Here is a 23509-nt window from a genome sequence, read left to right on the forward strand (position 1 = left end):
ATGGGCTTCCAGCGGCAGGCATGGCCCAGATGAAATGCAGGTTTTTCTAGCATAAAAGATCTGGATTAAAGGTGTGTCTTCCTATCTCCAAGGTCTTGATCAGAAGTTGATTTTCTCACTCTAAATTAAGCAAAAATCTTTCGCAGGTCTGCTCTCCACTTTCCAGATGTAGTGAAGTTGACAACCAAGACTAGCCATCACAGAGACAGGGCAGCTAGTATTTCTTCCTCTCTCTCAACGTTTCTTCAATGTGCACATGCGTCTGCGGTCATCATACTGCACATTAGATGGCAGAGCTAAATTAAGGACAATCAAATGGTAAGGATGGGAGGGAAATGATATACAAAGATGCCAGTGCTTCAAGTGTATGGCTTAGCAATGAGTAACCTACTTGCATGGCACTTACTAATTTAATAACATCTTTATAATGCAAAATACTGTATGTCATACATTCTGTTAATTGAATATGAAAGTATTCCCTAGTGATGGACATGGTGAGCATGAGATCATTTGAATGGTAACATGTTTTGTTAAAAAGAATATGGATCTTGAAATTCTTCCATCATGTAAATATATATATATATAATGTATGTATATATATATATATATATATATATATATATATATATATATATGTATAGCTTTGAAGAAAAAGGCTTTTGTAGTTTATTTCCATTTTATTTTGGTGTAGGCAGTATTTTATGCATGGTGGCTTCTGTCTATGTATGCTTATTTTGTATAATTTTATGCCAGTCACCAACTGTATAGAAAATCACTTTTCTAATTAAACTTTATTTTTCTAGTAGACATTGTGCCTTTTCTTCAAGGATTGACGTTTGCCTTGATTACAATGGCATCTTTGAGTTAGTGCTTTGAGGACTGAAATCTGATTTTTCAGCTAATTATCCTTTGCTCTTTGGTAACTTTATTTAATTAGGACTTTGTGAGTACATGGCTTAAATTATACCTTGAGTATTTAATTTTGACAGTTATATCCTGAAGTTTCTGCTAGCATTGCAGTATCTTAAGCTGTTCTCAGAAGAAAAACCTACTGTTTCAACAAATAGTAATAGTTTCTCATAGATTTTTAAATTCTGGCCTCAGAGTCTTTATTGTATTCTTTATTTCCTTCTTTCTTTTTTTTTTTATTTTCCTTTTTCTTTTCTTTCTTTTTTTTCAAGGCAGGGTCTCACTGTGTAGCCCTGGCTGTCCTGGAACTCACTATATAGACCAGCTGGCCTTCAGCTCAGGGATCCACCTGTCTTTGCCTCCAGAGTGCTAGAGTTAAAGGCGTGTACCACCATACCCAGCTAGAGTCGTTTTTATATTTTTTAACAGACTTAGTTGTGTTTTTAATTATGTGTATGTGTCAGTATGGATGTGCACATAAGGGCAGGTGCCCATGAAGAGTAGAAGAGGGAATCAGATCCCTGGAACTTGAGTTACAGATGATTGGAGTCTCCTAATATAGGAGCTGGAAACCAAACTTGGGTCCTCTATGAGATCAATACTCGCTCTTAACTGCCCAGCCTCCCTTCTAGACACCAGGCTCAGATTCTTTTAAGGAGAAAAAAAAGTATTTATTCAATAATCTACTAAAGTAAAAGAAATAATATTTTAACAAATATTTTCAAGAGTTGTTTTAAAATTATACCTACTATTTACCGTGAGACTGTAAAAGCACATTACAGAATTTATTCAAAATATCAGATTTTCATTCCACAGCCCCACATATATCAACTATACATATATAGTCAACTCTAATATTTATTTTCCTCCTTTAGGATGAAAGTTGTCAATCTGGAATGCACTTTTCCCCCAAGAGAACATTATTTTCAGCAAATGACATTTAAAACATGAGACTCCAAGTAGTAAGGTTACGAATGATTGCATTTAGAATATTGGGTGCAAAGTGTGACTCGTGCCCATCTGAAATATGTAGAGAAACTAACGGGCAGTTTATGAAATTGATCTCTAGATCTTAGTGATATTAAAAAACCACATTTCAACTTCTACCTGGAATATTGTCACTTGGTGAATGTAGAATTTGCGGCGTATTTAGATATTTAGCTGTCTTTAGTTGCTTGTCTCTGAAATAAACAGCTACTCTTTCCCTCTTAATGCTTCTACATATTAAATGCTAAATTATTTAAATTCAATTTTAATGCTTAATAATTTAAGCAGACAAATTAGGCTAATCAGAAGTAAATCTGATTACATGATTGTTGAAAGGTATTATTTTATGCAGCTTAGTACAACCCATAAAAGAATTCTTTTAAAAGAATCTGAAAATTTAATTATATGTGTACATCATTTCATAATATTATCTAAGTTATTGTGTACTCTACATAAAATTCCAATTTGGTTTCTGTCTTATTTCATGTTTCTCTTACTTATATTGTCATGTTCCTCGAGTTCAAATTTGTTCCCACCGCTAAATGTTAGCATTGGTGTTGTATTGGCGTACATTTATTTTTACACACCTTACCTAACCCAAATATTAAATATTGCTGTATTTTCTTTCATAAGATACAGAATAACATTCAGAGACCCAATCTTTCATTAACAGTCTAGTAAAACTATGTTTGTTTACAATAATGAATTCCTAGTAGTCTCCTATTCACTTTGTTTTGCTTCTGAGCAAAATGGTAAGAAATTCTTTCTCTCTTCGTCTCTGTCTCTCTCTCTCTCCCCTTCTCTCTCTTCTCACAGTGGTGGTAAGTTAGAGCACTGATACCATTTTCCATGAATAAACACGCTCCTCTCAGGCCTAGAATCTCATTACTATCTAAGTAGAACAATCCTCTTCCTATGAATCCTGAGAAGTTCCCTTTCCCAGGACTGACACATGTCAGCATGGAAGCCATTGCCACTTTGAAGCTTTCTTAGAGTAACTGTGTGCAGCAATAATAATCTCAACAATTTAACTGTATGCTGAAGGGGTGTCCACCCTGCTTGTGTAAGCAGGTTATAGCTGGCACTTTGAGCAGCTTCCCTAGGTTAGGTGATGTTCACTGGGCATTGTTATTCTTCTCATTTGTATGTTAATGGTTCCCCCACCTGAGCTTTTTGGAGCTGTGTTGCTCAGGATGCATATTTTTGAATCCTCCTGAGCCTCTCATGGATTGATAAATTTAAATGGGAAATTTCCATACTTGAGATTTAAAAATAAAAAGATGGGCTCAGATTTTCCTTGATGTGACCCAACAAGTCATATGTCTTCCCTCAGATCCATCAGGTAACATTGGATATCTTAAATTCAGCAGAATGGCTGTCACCTTGGAACACAGGCAAAGATCTCCATCAGTGGAGTACACTGATAAAAATGGGATGTTCTTCATGACCCTTGGGTGGCTTGCGGTGTGCAGGAAGTCCAGTAATCATGTGGCATGCTGAGGCCACAAATTCAAAACAGATGGGTCGGTCTCTAGGCCTCCACATGATGCTCTACTGTTTCTGTTGTCTATGTCCCTGCAGCTGAATTCTCTTGGTCATGGGGTTTCTGTTAAAATTTTCCATGGTACTGCTGCAGCCCACGGCAAGGGTGATTTCAACCTGTTTAGAAGCCAGGTCCTTACACTCTGTAAACAAACACTGTGTATGGTAGAGGGGGTAGATGTTCCATGGAGTCAAGATGCAGAAGGAGAGGAGGAGGAGGGTGAAGGCAGGAGAAAGTGGAGTCTAACTGGAAGAAGCATGTCACTGGGGGGGTGCTATTGGGGGCTACAGCTCTCATAGGAGCTTCCTATTTCTGTTTATTTATTTTTTTCTGCTTCCTGAATACCCTGATACAAATGGCTTTGTTACTCCACATTATCCGTTATGGATGTATATCTGAAGCTGAGAGCAAACTAAATCTACAAAAGTGAGCCTTTCCCTATCCTGCGTCTTGCCAGATTCTGTGATTCTGGGGAAGCTCTCCCTTTCCCACCCATGCACTTGCATTTCCTTTGGAAATCAGATGAGTGAAAATCAGAGAAAATTCTTATCCTTTACACACCGTGGCAATATCAACCTGTGTGACAGAACCAGCTGGAGAGCTCTTGTTTGTCATGTCGGAATCAGAGCATCCCTTTTCATGGAAACCAAAGAGGACTACAAATAACTCAGACCGTGGCATGGATCTTAGTGCTGGATTCATAGAGATGTATGCATGTTCTATAAACTCTTGCTGTATTAGTGATCTGGTATCTGCTCCAGGTAATAGCAGCAGCTATTCTTTGTCCAATATTCTCCTTTTGGAATAAAGAGGTCTGAGAAATATTGGCCTCATGGCAACATTATCAATAATTCTAAGTCATGTGTGTTCCTGCTCATACGGAATCTACTCTACAAAGCTCCATCAAAATACTCACCCATTCTGTGCTCTAGACAATAGTAAAAGTGACCAGACAACTCATTTCAGTTCTCAGTGTACACAATATTGGGTTCTTAAACAAGGCATTCAGGGGAAGTTTTGCCTCCATCATCAGAATTACACCATAGATTTCATCAAACAGCAGTGAGTGAGTTCAGATAAAAATGAAGGAAATAAGCAGGTTTCATTCATCAGGCACCATGATTCACTATAACAACAAGTCTTGATGCATTTATATTTGGTGAGGAGCACCTTCGTGGCTGTTACTCGCTTTTGCTTTTTGCCTCTTGTCTGAACAACTTTGTGAAAAGGCTATGTACACTTCTGTCTTGACACCAGTGTGAAGTTAAAACCATGCTGCACCCCTACAATGGAAGGGCCATTCTCCCTCCCTAACCCTCATACTGCTTTCAGACTGGCTTGGGAGCCTTATCCCAAACATCCACTCTGCCATTAATAACACTTTTACTACAATCTCTTTATGTATGTGTGGCATCATTTGATCATCTAAACAAAATTTGATTGGGGATATCTATTTGTATTTTTAGAGTGTCTGAAACAGAAACATTATGTATCAAATTTCCCTCTTTCCATTAGAGAGTTCAGAGAATGGAAGAAAAACTCATTCCCTACCATATCCAAAGCAGGATCCACATGGACTGAGCATCATACAGTTGCAGACACTCGTACATTAGCTACACAATGATTGCTGTTGTTAGTTAAGTATTAGGATATTTAGCAAATACAAGAAAGAACAGAATAATATTATTGTCTTCTTACAGAACTACAGTAGGTATGCTGAGTATAGAAAAAAGACAGCTTGCAGTATCTCTTTCTGCGTTTTGGAAATGGTTGTTTATCTTATTTCTAAATCCATAGTAGAGAAACCTGAAAGCATTCATTTCTATATTCATTTCCATCTTTTCACACATTATAACAAATACAAATATGATACTTGAATAATAATCATGTCTATTAATGAATTTTGACCCTCTGAAACAAACATTATTTGCATATCTATCTTTAGAATAATTTCCATCCACCAGTTAATTGCTAATCAGGTGGACCCATGGGACTCCATATCCAAAAAGAAGAGGGAACAAACTTCTGCTGAATTTTGCTTATAATAATGAGGAGAAAACAAAGAAGCTTGCAAGGGCAAAGTGATCTTTTATCAGTAACTATAATGTTTTAATTCACAGATGACATTGAATATAATGACTATTTGCCATTCAATAAATTTCAAAGTGCATCATTTCATACCATTTTCAAATTTTATGTGTCTTCCTAGGGGGTCTGCATGCTTAATAGTGTCATTAAAGTGATGTAGTTTTTTTCATTACCTTGATAAAAAGGGAATTCAGATGAACTAAGAATATCCTTTTGTTTTTCCTCAATGGTCTACAGTTCTCCAAAGAGTCAGTTAAACTTTGTGTTGCCTTCAAGTTCTGGGTAAGTGAAATCAATGCAATTCCAGCAGTTTGCTTGCTGTGGGCAGTGCCTGAACTCTTACCACACAGCAGGAACTGACAACCAACCAACTGTGGCTTCAGGACCAGTGTCCAATGCAGCTACAGCTTCCACCTCTGCTGTGAGATGATTCTCAGATGACGGAAGTTTTCCAGATGAGAAGTCATATGATTTCTCCTGGGGAGCATCCTATGCAGAAATTGCTGTAAGGTCCTGATATTAAATATAAAAATACAGATTCATGCGGAGTGCCATGCTGGGAGGCAAAGCCTGTTTACCAGGTGAGACAGATGAGGTCTCTGACCTAAAATGCCCACTCTGCTCCTACTCACTGCTGGAGTAGTCTTGGCCCTACCAGTTTCTCCTCTCAGAACCATTCACTTGCTGTCCTTCCTACCACAGTCCATGGTAAGATAATTTCATAATCTTGTGTCTCAGAGAGAACCAGTTAGAAATCACAGGTTATATGTCTTATATCCAAAGAGACTCCTCTCTCCTCTTTAAAGTTTCTTACATTTTTCCCTAGGGTAGGTTGGTCTCCTTCAATCACATATTCCTTTGTTTTAAAAAAGGTTAATACTTATATCTATGAAAGAAGCATCTAATTTGGATCAGTTCCTCTGGTGTTATGATTTTGTTATGAAGTATGCCCTGCAAAAGCTCATCTGCTGAAGGGCTGGTCTTTGATGCATGCAGTGTACAATGGGGGTCTTTAGAAAGTAATTGGAAAGGGGCAGTCCTCCCATGGACTTGAACAAAGCATTGTACATCAAGTTGAGGTAGGACTGAATTCTTCTCCCTACATTAAGGCTGGACAAGGTAATCTATCATGCAGAACAGGTTCCCAAAAGCCAGCTAAGCGTCATGGACAGGTCCTGATCTCACTGCTAGGAGTCTAGAGGATGGGGAGAGGGATGGATTGGAGGGAGGGAAACTGAGGTTGGTATGTAAAATAAGTGAAAAAAATGTTAAATAAATTTAAAATTTTTTAATTAAAAAACTATTTTTATTTCTGTGAACCTTTTATAATTTCCTCTTTATGTTTTAAGTTCTGAATTTTCAGCAGACTGATAACACTCCTGAATAACAATGGGCAGAATTTACAAATAAGAATTTATTTGTTTATTTATTAAAAAAATAAGAAAGTGATTGGAATACAAAGGTTCTTCCATCATTGATGGGTAAATGCCATTGATGAATTCAAAATCTGAAAAGGATTTTGAGATGAAACTATCAGAAGTGGACCTAGTTAGGGGACGTGTATCATGATGTTTGCCCATCTATGTCCCTTCTTGTCACTCATTCTGCTTCCTAGCTAGCACAAGGTGGGAAGATTCATATCCTCACTGCCATGATTTTCTTCTTTGAAAGAGACCAACAACTGTGAATCAAGCTGACCAGGTCTGAACCCCCTGAAACTAAGAGTAAAAACACATCCTTCCTCTTTGCATTTGCTCTCTCAATTATTTTTTAATACCAACAAAAGTCTAATTAGTACAACTCAATTAATTTTCCACAATATAATAGGATGCTTCAAAAATAGACAACATATTTTTCCTGATTAATATTATTAGCATCAAGTTTTGACTCTAGGAAGCCATTTGATTACTGGAGTGATATAACAAGATAAAAAATTGGGTTTTCAAATTCTCCATGTATTGAGTAACAAGGTAGTTTACAGAACTGCCCTGCTATTGATCCTTTTTTTTTTTTTAAGTACCTATTCCAAACTGGGAGGTGAAATTAACTTTACTTATTCCTGTGACAAAATATCTGATGGAAAAACTCAAGAGGGGAGGGAATTATTTTTGCTTACAGACACAGCAGGGTGAGGGCATGGTTGTTTGGGCCCATGTGCTGGAGAAGTCCATCATTGCCACAGGAACACAATACAGGGAGATTGGTTTACCCTGATGGGCAGGAAGCAACATGACAGAAGAAGACAGGGTTCATGTATAATCTTCAAAGGTATTTACCTGGTTGAATAATCCCTCCAAATAGTCAAACTTCCTGAAGTTTGCAGAACCTCCTAAGCCTGTGGCTGGCACTTCCCATCCATACCACAGCATTCTTTCCTGAGCATCAAGACCTCATATTGCAAGATGCATTGAGTTAATCTCCAAGACTGTCCAAACCTTAAGAGTAGCTTTGTTCTAAAGCCTGTGTTTGTTCTCTTCTGAGACAAGGCCAATAGCTATGAGATCCTTCCTGTAAGGTAAAAAAAAAAAAAAAAAAAAAAAAATCAAATTAGAAATTTCCAAAAGAAAATGACACAGGCAGGGCAAACACTCACATAACAAAAGAGCAAAGTGGAGCCGGGCAGTGGTGGCACACACCTTTAATCCCAGCACTTGGGAGACAGAGGCAGAGGCAGGCAGATCTTTGTGAGTTCAAGGACAGCCTGGTCTACAGAGCAAGATCTAGGAAAGGTGCAAAACTACACAGAGAAACCCTGTCTCGAAAAACAAACAGACAAACAAACAAACAAAAAAGACAAAAGAACAAAGTGGGGCAAAGAATGAGAAAGAAGACCAAAGCAATTCTGAAACCTAGTAGATAAAAATAGTAAAATTTGTAGCTCTGCATGCAGTCTATTGGACACTTCTTACAGTGTTGTAAAACCTTCACTGGATGCAGGAAGCAGTACCCCTATGGGCTTGCTCTTTGTGGTACCCGCCCTCTCCTATGCTACTTCCATTATTTTGCCTGTAACATCCCTTGACCAATATTACATGTCCCTGATACATTTTAAACCCGATGGCTCTGTTGCAGCTTAGGTCCCACCTTGACCGTGTCATTTTTCTTCATCTTGGTGGCTGGCTGCAGGGAATCTGGCTCAGCCATATGTTGCCTGGTCTCTTGGACCTTTCATTAAAAAAAATCCCTGTGGGCTTGTCCTTGGCTCTTTTACTTTTGCGTGCTGTACTCCTGTAAAAATAACAACATGGGGCTGATGCCAAGGTTTCCCAGGAACCTGAGCAATGACCCAATTCATGTGGAACATGTCTACATTGGCTGTAAGTAATTCAGTGTTTGAACAGGATGAAATTAATGTTGAAGCATCACTTTCCTAGCTTTCTGTTTGGGGTCAGGGTGTTCCCCAAACAAAATCTTCTCAAGACAAATGGGCGGAGTATGTTCAATTCTAAAGATGCCATCAAAACATCTTCATTTTTTTCCCCAGTGCTATGTTGTTGTCAATTTTCCCTAAGAATCATGCTTTCTCCAGTTCCATTTTGCACAGGCTTTTCTGGTCAAACAGTTTTTCTGCTCTTCCCACTCTTCACTCCAAATTTTCAGCTTAAACCTGGCCAAAATCAGCCAGCAACAGCTATGCGAAAGCATGAATATTGGAGTGACTTGAAAGTTCCTCTATCAGGGTAATTAGACTTTTTCCTTTAAACAAAGCGTCATCATCATGGCACACTGACACCAGGTGGACAAGTATTTTGCCAAAATGTGACATGGACTCCATTCCAATTCTGATATAATCCTCATTCTTTCTGAAAGTTCATGAGTCTAAACCTCAATGTCTGAATTTCCTGTGGCTGTTCTTATCTCTTGCACCTCATCAGAATCACCCATGCCCCTCTTCATACGGCGTCTTAGGGAGGCTCTACCCTATGTCTTCCTTCACACTTTCCCCAAATCCCCCTTTAAATGAGTTCCAAGGGTGTCTGAACTACATGGTTGGAAATGACCATATAAATGACTCCTTTTACTTAGCGTGAGGTTTCTGTGTTTGTCAGTTGTATGACTAAGACCACATACGTTACAAAAGCAAAGGAAGTTTTGTTTTATTTCATAGTTTCAGAAATTTGCATAACCTTAGCTATAGTAATTCTGGACCTATATGATATAGAAAATGATGGCAGTGGATGCATGTGACACCTCATGCCAGGCAGGGAACACAGGGGCAGAAAGGATGGAGAGGTATAACTATTAAAGGTAAAGGCAACCTATTCCAATTATGGTGTGTTCTGAAATTTTACAGATCCTTCAAGATCACACCATTAGAGCAAGACTTCAACACATGAGCCCAGGAAGGACTTTCATAGCCAAACCACATCATCAATATTTAATATTGTGTCATATTTAAGGAAAAAAATCAATTGGGCATTTTTTGGTAAAAAATAGATGTATTACAAAGTCTACGTCATACATATTTGTAACAGTCAAAATATTTATACTTAATGAATAGTATCAGATAGACACCTGTTTTGAATTTCCAACATATTGGCTTGCTTTAACCTGTTTCTTTTAAAGGTGTGAGAAGTAGATTTACTACAGTAGTCATGTTTCTCTATTATTTGTGTCTAAAAAGACAAGTAGGAAAAAAATCTGGCGTCTTAGCAAAGAAAGACTTTTGCTGAACAAGTACTACTAAATAGCATGGAGTCTGTGTCAACGTCCCCTGTCCACATCAAGGGGGATAAATATCTAGTGTGTGTTCTAAGTAGTTCATACAACAACATTGCATTTTTTTTTCAGAATAATCCTCATCTTTAAGTGATGTGTGACTGTACTTGTGCACTGTTCCTACCAAGTACTTGTTAATATTGTATCATCGAAGAGCCAACTCCAAAGCTATGTACAAATGTTTTTGTTTCTTTAAATGTAAAAGGTAGCCATCATCTCTGTGGAGGAGACCATTGTAGTTGCTTTGACTGTTAAATAGAATGTATTTTGTCTCATTAGTCTATCTGCACGGAAAAGGAGAAAATATGGTAGGGTATGACAGGTGGAAGTAGCAACTATTATTATCTGCATGCACTTTCTTTCCTTAATTTTGCTTGGAGTGAAGTCATTATAAAGTCTAGTGCATTTGGTGTCTCATCTAAAGAGCAATGTTGTTCTTTGAGGCCAATAAGTACCTCCTCTTACAGAGACTGGGAAACTTTATTAGAGTGTTTTATGTTCATCTACATCATACTGCTAAGAGTACTATTAAAGGTTCTGTCATAGTTTTAGTTTATTACCTCCAAGATAATCAATAATAAAGTATTCCATCTTATCTCATAGCATGAAATACTGATTCTGACTCCTGGTGCATTCTGGGTACTCAAGACTTATTTGTTGAATGACGGTGAGTCTTACTTATATTTTAAGACAGCAAATAAATTTCAAGGGCTTATAATATTGTCTTATTGATATTACAGTTACCTATGACCTAGAAGTTCTTTGGGATTGGTGAGATGGTTTAGAGGGTAAAGGTACTAGCCAACAACCTGCTCAACTGAGTTTGATCTTCAGAATCAGTAGGAGGAGAGAACCAATTCCCACAATGCACCCTCTAATGTTCACATTTTCATGGTGGCATGTATGCCGTTGAATAAATAAATGGAATAAAAATTGAAAGCTCTTTACAAAAAAGCTTTAAACATTCTTAAAACTGGAAGGCAGCATTGTTAAGAAGCTTAACTTTCACTTCTGAAGATGATTGAAAGTACAAATAAACATGTAGCTGAGAACCTTGAAAGGGTTATTATGGCAATGATTTGGTTTGACAGTTGTTAAGTTAAAACTGTAGTGCTTTTTGCCAATAAATGTTTATCAGGCAAATTTAAAGTCAAATTAATGCTTTGTGAACCTTTAACAGTAAAATTAGCATCAGTTTTGTAGGCAAAGACAAACAGAAAAAAAAATAAATCTGTTACTTTGGTGAGTTTTAATCCACTTAAAGACAGAATGTTATTAATAATTCATGTTGTTACCATCATAAAGTTGATAATAATAACATTTACTTTGCTAATACTTTTTTGATTTCCCAGTGGATTAATTATACATTGTTATTATTGGAAGAAAGGAAAAGAGATGCATTCTTTGCTAATCTGTGACTTGAATCCATATTTCTGTGTCCCTGCAGTTCCTGTGGGGCTGTAGTTGACAAGTTTCTATGTCTCTGCAATTCCTGTGGGTTTGTCATTTCCTGTCTCTATGTCTCTGCAGTTCCTGTGGGGCTGTAGTTTCCTGTCTCTATGTCTCTGCAGTTCCTATGGGGCTGTAGTTTCCTGTCTCTATGTCTCTGCAGTTCCTGTGGGGCTGTAGTTTCCTGTCTCTATGTCTCTGCAGTTCCTGTGGGGTTGTAGTTTCCATGTCTCCATGTCTTTTAAAGGCCTGTGGTTTTATAATTGCATCATACACAGTGGATTTGATATGCATTGATTATATTTCCTCATGTTTCTCACATTCCTCAGCTCAGGACGTTTGGATCTGTTGTTCTTCAAAGGATTTTCCACTCCTGACCTAGTCCATGCCCTTCCTCTAATCACATTCTGTACCTAGAACAACCTTATTTCTCTGGTGACATTACCCTAATTTTAAAAGGCAATTTTTGATCTTCACGGTTAGAGCTGAAAGCACATCTTCTGCATAACTAGAATTAAGTTTTACTCTTTATGTAGCTCAGGAAACACTCAATTTCCCTTTCACTATTTATATTTTTCATGTGATCAGCAAAAATGCAAGATTTCAGACTACAAGAATTATGTCTTATCCAGATTTGTGTCTGTCAGGAGACCTGTCACAACAGAATAACAATATTGTGTATTTGTAGAGTATCATACAATTTGTGAAACATCATTTTTAGAGTTGACAAGATGACCCATTAGGTAAGGGAACTTGATGCCAAACCTGAAACCTTGAGTTCCAATTCTTGAAGCCACATGGTGCAAGGAGATAACCAGATCTTGAAAATTGTCCTCTGACCTCCACACTTGCACTGGGACAAGGGAGCCTCCACACTCACTCAGACCCTTAGTGTCCTACAAAGTGAATAAATAAATTAAACTGGTTTTTAAAAATAAAGGGATTGTAAAGTGGAAGGGAGATCTAATAGATTTCCTAGACATGCTGAGAAATTCAAGCTACTTCATACATATTGTTAGTAAAATTGTAACCAAAGAGACAAGCATCAAAGTTCCAGGGGCTGGACTGGTATAAAGCCTGCTATGCAGGAGGAATGGAGTTTGGATCCCCAGCTCTCTCCCTTTCCCCTCACATCTAATAAATGATGGGCAGGTGAGGTGGCTTAGCTGTAATTCCAGTACCTAGAAGAGGAAGAGAAATTGAAGTTGTGGAATCTTCACTGTACATTGGCTAAACAGAAGAGCTGAAATGGTGAGCTCTGTGTTTAGCATATGTCTCTGCCTTGAATATATAAAATGGAGAGTGATGGGGGAAGACCTCCTACTTCAACCTTGGGATTCCTCTTACAGGCACACACATGTGCATAAAAACACATATGCATCTGCACACACACACACACACACACACACACACACACACACACACACATGCACATGCACCTTTTTTGAGAATCAGTTGAGTGTATGCTCATCGGGTTATATCTGGGATCTCTTTTCTGTTAAATGGTCTAGACCACTTTTTTTTTTTTTTTTTTTTTTTTTTTTTTGGTTTTTTAAGACAGGGCTTCTCTGTGTAGCTTTGCGCCTTTCCTGGAACTCACTTGGTAGTCCAGGCTGGCCTCGAACTCACAGAGATCCACCTGGCTCTGCCTCCCGAGTGCTGGGATTAAAGGCGTGCGCCACCACCGCCCGGCTAGACCACTTTTTATTTCAAAACTTTTCTGGTTTGATATTACCATAGTTTCATAGTATACTTTATAGTCAGATAGCATGATGCCTCCAGCATTCTTCTTTTGATTCAAGATTATTTTCTCTATTTGCATTCCTTTGTTCCTCTGTATGAATTTAAAAATTGCTTTCCCTAGATCTCGGAATAAAGTCATTGTTATTTTAGTGAATATTGTATCATAGACCACCATGAGAAGTATAAATATTGTAAAAATATAAATTATTTCAGTTAATTAACATAAAATAACTGCATTTTCTCTGTCCCCTTTAAGGTCTTTCCCCAGAGCTGCACGATTTTTCTCTAGAAATTCCGTTGGTCCCCTTGCTTAAACTCACTCACAAGCATTTTGGATTTTGATGGCTAGTGTGCATTGAAGCCCTCTCCTGATTTCTTTCTTAGCAGTGAGCTGAACAAAAACACACAAACGAAAACCCAGACATGCCTAAGGGGAGGGGGAAAGACCATGAGGTCTCAACCCTAAACAAAGAACTACAGGCAGCTAAAGACTGCTGACAGTCGGAGAAATGGTCTTCCTCAGGGAAGAACACACAGATTGGTTATCCAATACCAAATGGTCAGCCTTGAAAACACACATATGAGTAACATCACGAAGACTCACAGACCATGTAATGTATGCACTTGTAATAACATATGATGAAAAAGGAGGCCCTGGGTTTGAAAGAGAGATGTATGGGAGGATTCTGTGGGAGGAAAGGGAAGTAGGAAATTATGCCATTAAATTACAATATCAAAAACAATACAAAAAACTTTTAAATGCTACTGATTTTCATTTCAACTTAATGTTGCTCAACTTGTTAATCAGTTCTGCTAGTCATTGAGTGAAGTCCTTACAGTGCTGTATACAGAATAATGCCATTGGCAAGCAGGAATAATTTTATCTCTGCCCTTCTTAATTGTGTGGATTTTACTCTGCTTGTTATCAATTTCTCTAGCTAAACCTTCTAGTGTTGCATTAAATATGTGTGTCCAGAATCCTTTCCTTGTCCAGATCTCTAGGGAGACATCATCAGGTTTTTTTTTTTCCCTAGTTAAGTGGGAGGTGGCTGTTAGCCTTCAGCTACTGTTTCCCCACAAAGCAGGCCAAGGACTAGCAGGCATGTTAGAAATCAACTTAGATGTTTCTTCTGTTTGCTTGCTCACTGTCAGAAAGAGAAGCAATGGTTTCTGTCTCCTTTTAACTGTTTGCTCAATTCTGTGCTGAGAAGGTGTATCCAAATCTGATTTCTCTATCTTGAGCAAAGTGATAAAATACGGTGACCTTTAGGTGGTTTTCCCATTTTTGAGTGAAAAATGTTTTCTTTAGTTACATCCTCAGAGCTTCTATTGCTTAGGCCTTTTCTCCTGTGATTCATCTCTGGAGTCTTGCAGTGGGGCTACCTGATTCTGGGTTGTTATAAATGAGAAAGAAGCAAATGCAACCTGAGCCTAAGGGTGATGTTAGAAGAAACCAAAGAGAAAAATTATACCATTACAATGATATAGACACATAGACATATTCTTTGTTTTCTTATGACAGATATTAACAGTTATAAATATATATTACATACACCTATAAATATTTGTATATAAAGTATATATTATAGTAATAGTTACCTTATAATAAACTACTCCTCATGCTTTCTTTGTGTACCCCATGACGTTGTTGTCATTTATCTCAATTATTCATTTCTACAGTCAATTAATACACCACTGTGCTTATGACTTCAAGCAGACAGTTTTGATTTAGACTTTTCCAAGTATGAGCAAGCAAAAATATTTTTACTGTGCATCTTAGTCATTGTTCTATTGCTGTGAAGAGACATCATGACCAAGTCAACTCTTACAAATGAAAGAGTTTAGTTGAGGTTTGCTTAGAGTTTCAGAGGTTTAGTCCATTATCATCATGACAGAGGACATGGCAGCAGGATGGTGTGATGCTGGAGAGGTAGCTGAGAGCTCCATCCTGAGTGGCAAGGAGAGGGGTGGTGGCTGGAGCGGGCCTTTGAAACCTCAAATTGCACTCCCATTGACACACTTCCTCCAAGAAGACCACACCTCCTAACCCTTGTAATCTTTTAAGGAGTGTCACCCTCTGTAGACCAAGCATTCAGATATATGAGCCTAGGGAGGCCATTCTTTTTTTTTTGTTTTGTTTTGTTTTGTTTTTCGAGGCAGGGTTTCTCTGTGTAGCTTTGCGCCTTTCCTGGAACTCACTTGGTAGCCCAGGCTGGCCTCGAACTCACAGAGATCCGCCTGGCTCTGCCTCCCGAGTGCTGGGATTAAAGGCATGCGCCACCACCGCCTGGCTGAGGCCATTCTTAATTAAACCACCGCACTGTGTCTTTACTTTTTACCCCCTGCCATCATCCTTTTGTTCTACAGATTTGGCTTCTGATCTGGTTTCTTTTCCCTCCCTGAAGATTTTCTCTTAATATTGTCAGAGAGCATGTGAGCTGTCAGTACATTCTATTTTTGCTAGTCTAACTATTTAACCTTTGCTATGGAAGAATGACGTTTCTGGATATGTAAATCTAGGTTGTCATTCTATGCTTCATTTTTTGTTTTAAAACTGAAAATATTTTATTCCACTCTCGTCACTCCTCAGAGCTCTTGAATAGATGCCTCCTTTAAGTATTGCCACTTTCCTGTCCAGATTTAATTTAGCTAGCCTTTTCTTGCTTTTATCTTTAGGTTCCTTAGAGTGTTCATCCCTGTCTTCACTTTTCTGAAGTTAAACCTGACATGGTTAGACACAGACCCGAGAATGTGATCTATTCACTAATCCCTGGGTTCTAGTCGCCTAGAACATTGAATTTACCCCCTCTGAAGCTAAGTAACCGTACAGGCCCCATGTGACTGCCTAATTTGGGTTCAAGACCGAGTCAACTCTGGAATCCTTTGACGTAGAATAACAGCTTATATCACAGGGACATTTACCATTTCCCTATATAGGAGGTACCTATTGGGATTTCCATGCCTGGGGTACTTCATTCCTTTCTCTGTGTTGGTGTCCCATGTCACACTGTTCTCAGCTCTCATTTGCTGGTTTCCAAAGCTCTGCTGCCTGTTGTTTTGACCTTTCTCTGTGGAGAAGAAAGAAAATGTGCTGTGTCACCTTCTTAGGATGGCATGGGATTTTACTTTACGGCTTTTTCCATATGGCTGAGATGTTTTCTTTATTTTTATTATTATGTAGATTACTTATTTTTAAATGGCATTTATATTATCTATTAACATAATCCATAACTTTATAATTTAAAAAGTTATTAGTTTATCATAATTTTTAAAGATACATAAAATTAAGCATATGATGTTTTGATACATTCTTGATGTATGTGCGGCTAAATGTTCAAATCAGTAATAAACATATTATCCAATATTTATCATTTTTGTGGTAAAAATAATCAAACCTTTTTTTTCTTAATTTTTCAATATACATAGTACTTTATCTCTAGCTGTGGTCTTCATGGTGTACAGAACACTGCAGGTTACTTCTCTTATATAAATGCACATTGGTGCATGTTCATCACCCTTCTAATCTGTCACTTCTTGCTATTATGAATTCCTGCGGTAACTATAACTCCACTCTTAACTTCTCAGAGATCATCATTTTTAGGTTCTCTGAATGTGATATCATGTGGTATTTGCATTTTGCACCTTCCTTACTCACTAAACATTAGTACGCATCCCCATTCTGCCCGTGTTATTGCATATGACAGTATTTCGTTCTCGTTGGTGGCTGAGTAGCACTCCATTCTGTAAATACCATGCTTTCTTTATCCTAGTGAGCACATGTGTGGTTTACATCTTTGCTATTATGAACAATGCTGCAATGAACACAGGCATGCAGACATGTCTTTAAAATATTGATTTTCCTTCTTTTTTTTATATGTACTGTACAGCAATTGCTGGATCCTGTGATATTTAAATTTCCTGTTTGTAAAATCTGTCCTCACCAGTCAATGTGTTATTCAGTTTACATTTTAGTGGCCCTGTTGGAGGGTTGTGTCCTGTTTCACTGGTCTCTGTTGTCACTCATGCATTTCTTCTGAATCACAGATACCACATTTATTCTTCATTTGAAAGGTGCTGTACTAATAACATTTATACAGAGTGGTAAAGTCTTGCTCCTACCATTTTAAAAGGTCTCTGTGTTGGCATCAACCAACCAATCTGTAAGGTTATTTAACCCGTAACTATAGCATTGAAATCTGCATCATTCTTTCTCATTCTTACAGCTGATCATACCCATTATCAGCTTAATCTGTAGATATAAATTATCCTTCATGAAAACAGGTTTAAATTCTTTAGTAATAATTAAAATGTCAGTAAATCTGTATTCTTTTCATTTTGAAGGAGTAATGATTGTGATTACTTATGAGGTTACTAGACTTACGTAAAGAAACGTGAGTATATTTAGTTGCTAAGTGCTTATTTCCATGTGTTGTCATCTACTATTTTTGTACATTTTGGTCATTTTAAGTGACAACAGTTTTTGTTTTCTTCTGACAGAAAATAAACATAAGTATTTTAAGGTATTTATTTTTAGTATATGGGACTAAAGGTCTTAACAATTTAGTAATTTCATAGTGATTTTATATTTAAAATTACCTTGCATGTTTATGGGTTCTTATGTAGATGAAATATCCTCAGGTCTCACTCTGCAGTAAATAACGTGACAGAGTGAAGCTTTCTAAAAGTCACTCGTTGGAATGAAGAGTTGACCTTTAAACCATTAAATTGGATATAAATCACAACAATTTGCCTTTTTCTTCACATGGAGTGCTTTTTCCTGCAGTAGCTCAGGTCACACTTTGGAATGCCATGCTGTGTTCTCTCCACTGGGCACCCCGGGAGGGACTCTACAGTACAACTGACTTGTGAGGTCTTTTTCTTCCTTCCTTCCTTCCTTCCTTCCTTTCTTTCTTTTCTTTCTTTCTTTCTTTCTTTCTTTCTTTCTTTCTTTCTTTCTTTCTTTCTTTCTTCTCTTTCTTTCTTTCTTTCTTTCTTTCTTTCTTTCTTTCTTTCTTTCCTTCCTTCCTTCCTTTCTTTCTTCTTTTCTTTTTCTTTCTTTCCTCTCTCTCTCCCTCTCCCCCTCCCTTCCTTCTTTTCTCCCTCCTCCTCTTCTTCTTTTAGCTATGCATGTCTTTCTTGCTGCCTCAAAACAACAGACGTGCATCTCTTGCCTTCATCAAACTGTAAAATGCTTTTCAGATGTATGTGGCATGGAGAAGGGCAGTCTCCATCACTGCTCTGTGTCTGAGGGCTTCTCTTGGTGATCACAGGAAACAGAAAATGTCAGGACACTGGTGTGGACATAAAGAGAACCAGAAAGTAGGGGGAAGAAAGAACATTATGCTACAGGTGTCCGTCTGTTGACTGACTCATTGGTTTCCTTCAGGTAAAACAGATAGAGTGAAATACCGAGGCTTCTAAGTGTGTAAGTTCAATGGTTTTAGTTCAGTGTATACACAGCTTAACTGAGTCGCTTCTGTCTGTGAGCATTTGTGTTTTTCCATCCCAGCCCCACCCACTGCCTGCCTGTGGAAATCCTTCTCATTTTGTTCAGGATTTTGATGATTTCTGCTGTCCAAAAGCTCAATATTTCTAATGTCAGCATTCTAGAGATCACTGGATGATTCATTTCTGAAACTTGAGTATCCTTTTGTTATTCATGACCAATATTTGTTAAGGTTCTAATCATGCTTCTGTTGCTTAGAATACACGTTTTCTTCCTTATATGAATGTCCTTGTAGTGAAGATGGGAGAATTTCTTTGGGGAAAAATTCAGGCTATGTATATTCTGTATTTTCCCCGAGGAACCATTGGTAACAAAATAAGCATCATATGATAGGGAACTAGTGTTCATCCAAGTGGAGTCAAGTGGAGTCCCCACAAGTATAACAGATGATGGTTATTCAGACCAGAATTCTGGTGCATTGGCCTCACTGAGTCAGAAGCCCTAGCAAGTGAGAGTAAACTTTTTTTCTCTTATAAATCATCAAATCTAGTAACTTCTGCACACAAATTCTGATTCAAGCAAGCCATCTATCATCTACAGCTATTATTTACTTGTTCTTCACACAAACCTTACTAATATTTCTAGAACAACAATAGCTCTTAACTAAGAAAATTAGGAAAAAGCTACTTGTACATGCGAGGCACAACATATGAGATCAAAATTTCTTATCATTACGATGAGCATTATGAATACACTTGTTTACAATTCTCTAATATTATTCTATTGTTTTTATAAAAAGGAATAGAGTGCCTAAAATAATCTGGTCCCTTAAATACCTCATGTTCAGAACAGAGCTCCCTGTCTTACCCTCTGGTCTCAGACCTTACCTAAGTTTTATTTTGACTTTTGAATGAACCATGTTGTCTCCAAACTCTAAACATTGGAGATTCTGTTTTCTGTGCCCGGATCATCTACTCTGAGAATACATGTTCAAATGCCATTTCCCCAACCCTCCATCTCCCATTGAAGACACTACCCCAAGCCGGATCAACCATCCTTTATGAGATGGTCTTCTCACAACACCTGCATCCGTATCTTTTGAAGTTTGCATCATAATATGAATCACAAATGCTATGTTGACACTAGCAATGTGCATTGTGTGCACCTGACTGAGCTCTTGGGTATAGATGCTCTGTCAGGTTTCACAGTCTGCTGAGAAGTAGGATGTTAGAATGAGACTCTTTTTGATTTATCAGGTTTGTTTTATTTATCTTAAATTAAGGAATCCAATGGACTCTTAAACTTATTTTTAGTTAATTAAACTTTAAAGCATACCAAACAAATCTAATTTGTTCCAATTTTCTGTCCTCTTATAAGGTGAAGGAGTATATCTTTGTGTTAATAACGGTCTTTTAGACACCACACAACTATTTTAAACATACAAGTTGGGAATTATTCTGGAACCTAAACTTGAGAAAGGCAAAAATTGGAAACTTCTCAGAAAAAAAAAAACAAAGATCCGACAATAAATCACAAATATCAAAACAAAATCTATAATACCCAAGCCTGCTAAAACTATTGCACATGATATTTCAAATAATACACAAGTACACTAAGTAGTTATAATGACAAGAAGAATTTCAAAGTTTCTTTTTAATTGAAATGTTGCAAAGATAATTTACAAACACATCAAAAAGGCACAAAGTTAAAATGTTTTTGACCATGAGCTCCTTAATTACATAGGCAAAGTAATTCTAACGCTTAACAGGAGAAACACATGGAAAAGGTAAGACTGGAGGCTTTATTGTTCTGGCAATTTCACAGCCCTCATGTACCTTACATCCAGTTCCAGGTTTGGGTGAGATAGGGTTTCCTTTAGTGGATGGGCAGCAGAGGAAGGGAATCCCATTTTATCAATATGGCTCAGGGAGATAGACATTTTGTCTTGAGAGCAGCTATATTGTTTAAAATTGAGTTACCCTGTGGGGTTCAGAACAAGGAATTCATGAAGCATAACACAGTTCAGGGATGCTGATATTAACCTTCCATAGCCTCCGGTCAGAGACATCCTTAAGCGGAGGGCATTCAGGACTGGATGGCTGGAGGCTGAGTGCTTACTGACATGTAAGTCCCTAATAGGTTTTACTTCACTATCCAGAGGCAACCTCAATAACTAAGAATAACTTTGGAATTTGACAGTCATCCAAAGTCAACATGTTGTCTAACTTCTCACACCACCTACCTGGCTTTCCCTGAGGTAGAGTCTGAGCCCTGAAGGTCCAGCAGAATACTTGACACCCACAATTAACACTGCATCAAGAGGGCCTTTACTACTTAGAGAGTCTGGAAAGAACAAGGAGAAACCCTGTACCTATCTGGATTTACATGCACTGTTTGCACTTCCCAATGCACTTGGGAGACATCTGCAATTCCAGTACTGTTCACCTCAGGGAATGGAGGTAGATGCCACTGTCATCCAAACTGAAACATTCCCTCTGAGGGGGATGAGGAAGCTCATGAGACTCAGGAGACAAACAAAAAGTCACACACAGATCATGATGGGGTAGACACTTAGAACTGATTCTCAGAGGCCCCTCCCATGTTTTATAGAAGCAGTGATAACTCCTAGGAAAAGAGATTCCTGTCAGCCAAGCTCTGAGAGGAGAGTTCTCAAATATGTAGAGCTCTGTGTAGGCTGTGCAGACATCTCCAGGGAAGTTGGTTTTCATAGTCTATATCCATGATGGGGTGAGCTTTTTCAGTGATGCAGCTGCCATTTATCTATGTATCTATCTATGTATCTATCTATGTATCTATCTATGTATCTGTCTATCTATATATCTATCTATCTATGTATCTATCTATGTATCTATCTATGTATCTATGTATCTATGTACGTATGTATGTATGTATGTATCTATCTATCTATCTATCTATCTATCTATCTATCTATCTATCTATCTATCATCTTTGCTTCTGTAATTAACCCCTCAACCAAACTCTTGTTAACAAGCCAAATAAAACTCATTCACCACATCAGAGTTTGACATAGTCATTACTTTGGTCTGTTGTGGGTTCCCTTTCTGACTTTCTGGGGTGAATAGATTTGTGCACATGTGTGTGCATGTGTACACACAATATCTTCCTGGCAAAGCCTCTGCCACACAGCAGGGACAGCTGTGTAACAGATGACGGGGGAGTCTCAGGAGTGTGGAGAACCTCTTTGGCTCACATGTAAGCATATCCATCAAAGGTCCCTTTCTTGTACACAAAAGGGAATGATACTATAGTGAAGAGAGTTCTGGCAGACAGAGGACATTTGCACAAAACAGACTTAGCAATGGAATAAACCATGGGATAGTTGAGCCCACCAGTTCAGTTGACCCGCTACTACTTCACACACTGCACACGGCTACTGGGCGCAAGTTTCCAAGTTTCCAACCCACAAAGAGGCTACTTCAGCTCTTTTTGCCATTGTTGTTGATTTCCACACTATTATTGGTGTTTTATAATAGTATATAAAAAAACAGGTATTTTTTCTTCCCCTTTGCAAATTAGTCTACTTCTGTTCATGCAATTTTTATAATATTGGTTTAATAGTTTCTTTTCCTTTCTCTTCTTACTTGTTCTTTCTTTTTTGATCCATGTATAAACAGAAGTGAAATCTATGAGTCTTTTGAGACCTATTTTTCTTTCATTGACTTTATCTTCTTTCTCCTATTTCTCTTTCTTTTCTTTTATTTTTTTTTACTTCTTTCACATTGACCCTAAATAAATGTGAACATCATAACACACTGTTTATAGTTTTGGCATTTCCTCTTTTATGATCCTTAGTGAGGCATGGATAAGCTTTAATAGATTTTTAAAGATTTATTTATTTATTTTCTGTATTTGTACCTGTGCGGATGTGTGCACCATGGCATGTGTGTGGTTGTCTGAGAAAAACATTTTTTGGTTCTCTCCTTCCATCTTGGTTTTGGCCAGAGTCTCCCTTACAGTTTCTGTCACAGCCCTTCAAACATGAGCTTCCAGCTATTTCTCTTGTCTTTGCCTCGCAATGTTGCCATGGAAGTGTTGTGATTATAGACACAAGCCACCTCATCTTTCAATGGCTTAAGATGCCTTTCTCTATATCATGTGGTTTGATGTTGCTGCAGCTTTTACACTTAATTTTTGCATCCCTGAAATCTTCTAGTGACAGAGCCATTGTAAGTAGATTGCTCAATAATAAGATCCTCACGTAAAATCAGGCATGATATCCTGAACAACAGATATTAAAATTGCAACACAGAAACACAAGACACATGAAAGGGCAAGTCAGCACGCATTCTATAAAAGATCATACTAAATTAAATTAAAAGCTACTAAATTAAAAGATAATAAGACAGATAAAATGACAGAGTGATAGCTCAAAATGTACTTGTAAAAAGGATCAATGACCTCAAAATGAATGCAAAAATACAGACAAATTCATTCTGGACCTTGGAAAAATAAGTCAGAAAAATGGATGAAACCGTTGACAACATGGTTGACTCTTTCAGAAAAATTGAGAATAAAAAACAGGAATGTTTGGAAATCATCTACTCAATGAGTCAAATAAAAATACAGTGTAAAATGTTTCCAAT

Source organism: Peromyscus eremicus, chromosome 18 (genome assembly GCF_949786415.1).
Source record: "Peromyscus eremicus chromosome 18, PerEre_H2_v1, whole genome shotgun sequence".
In the NCBI taxonomy this organism is placed as follows: domain Eukaryota; kingdom Metazoa; phylum Chordata; class Mammalia; order Rodentia; family Cricetidae; genus Peromyscus; species Peromyscus eremicus.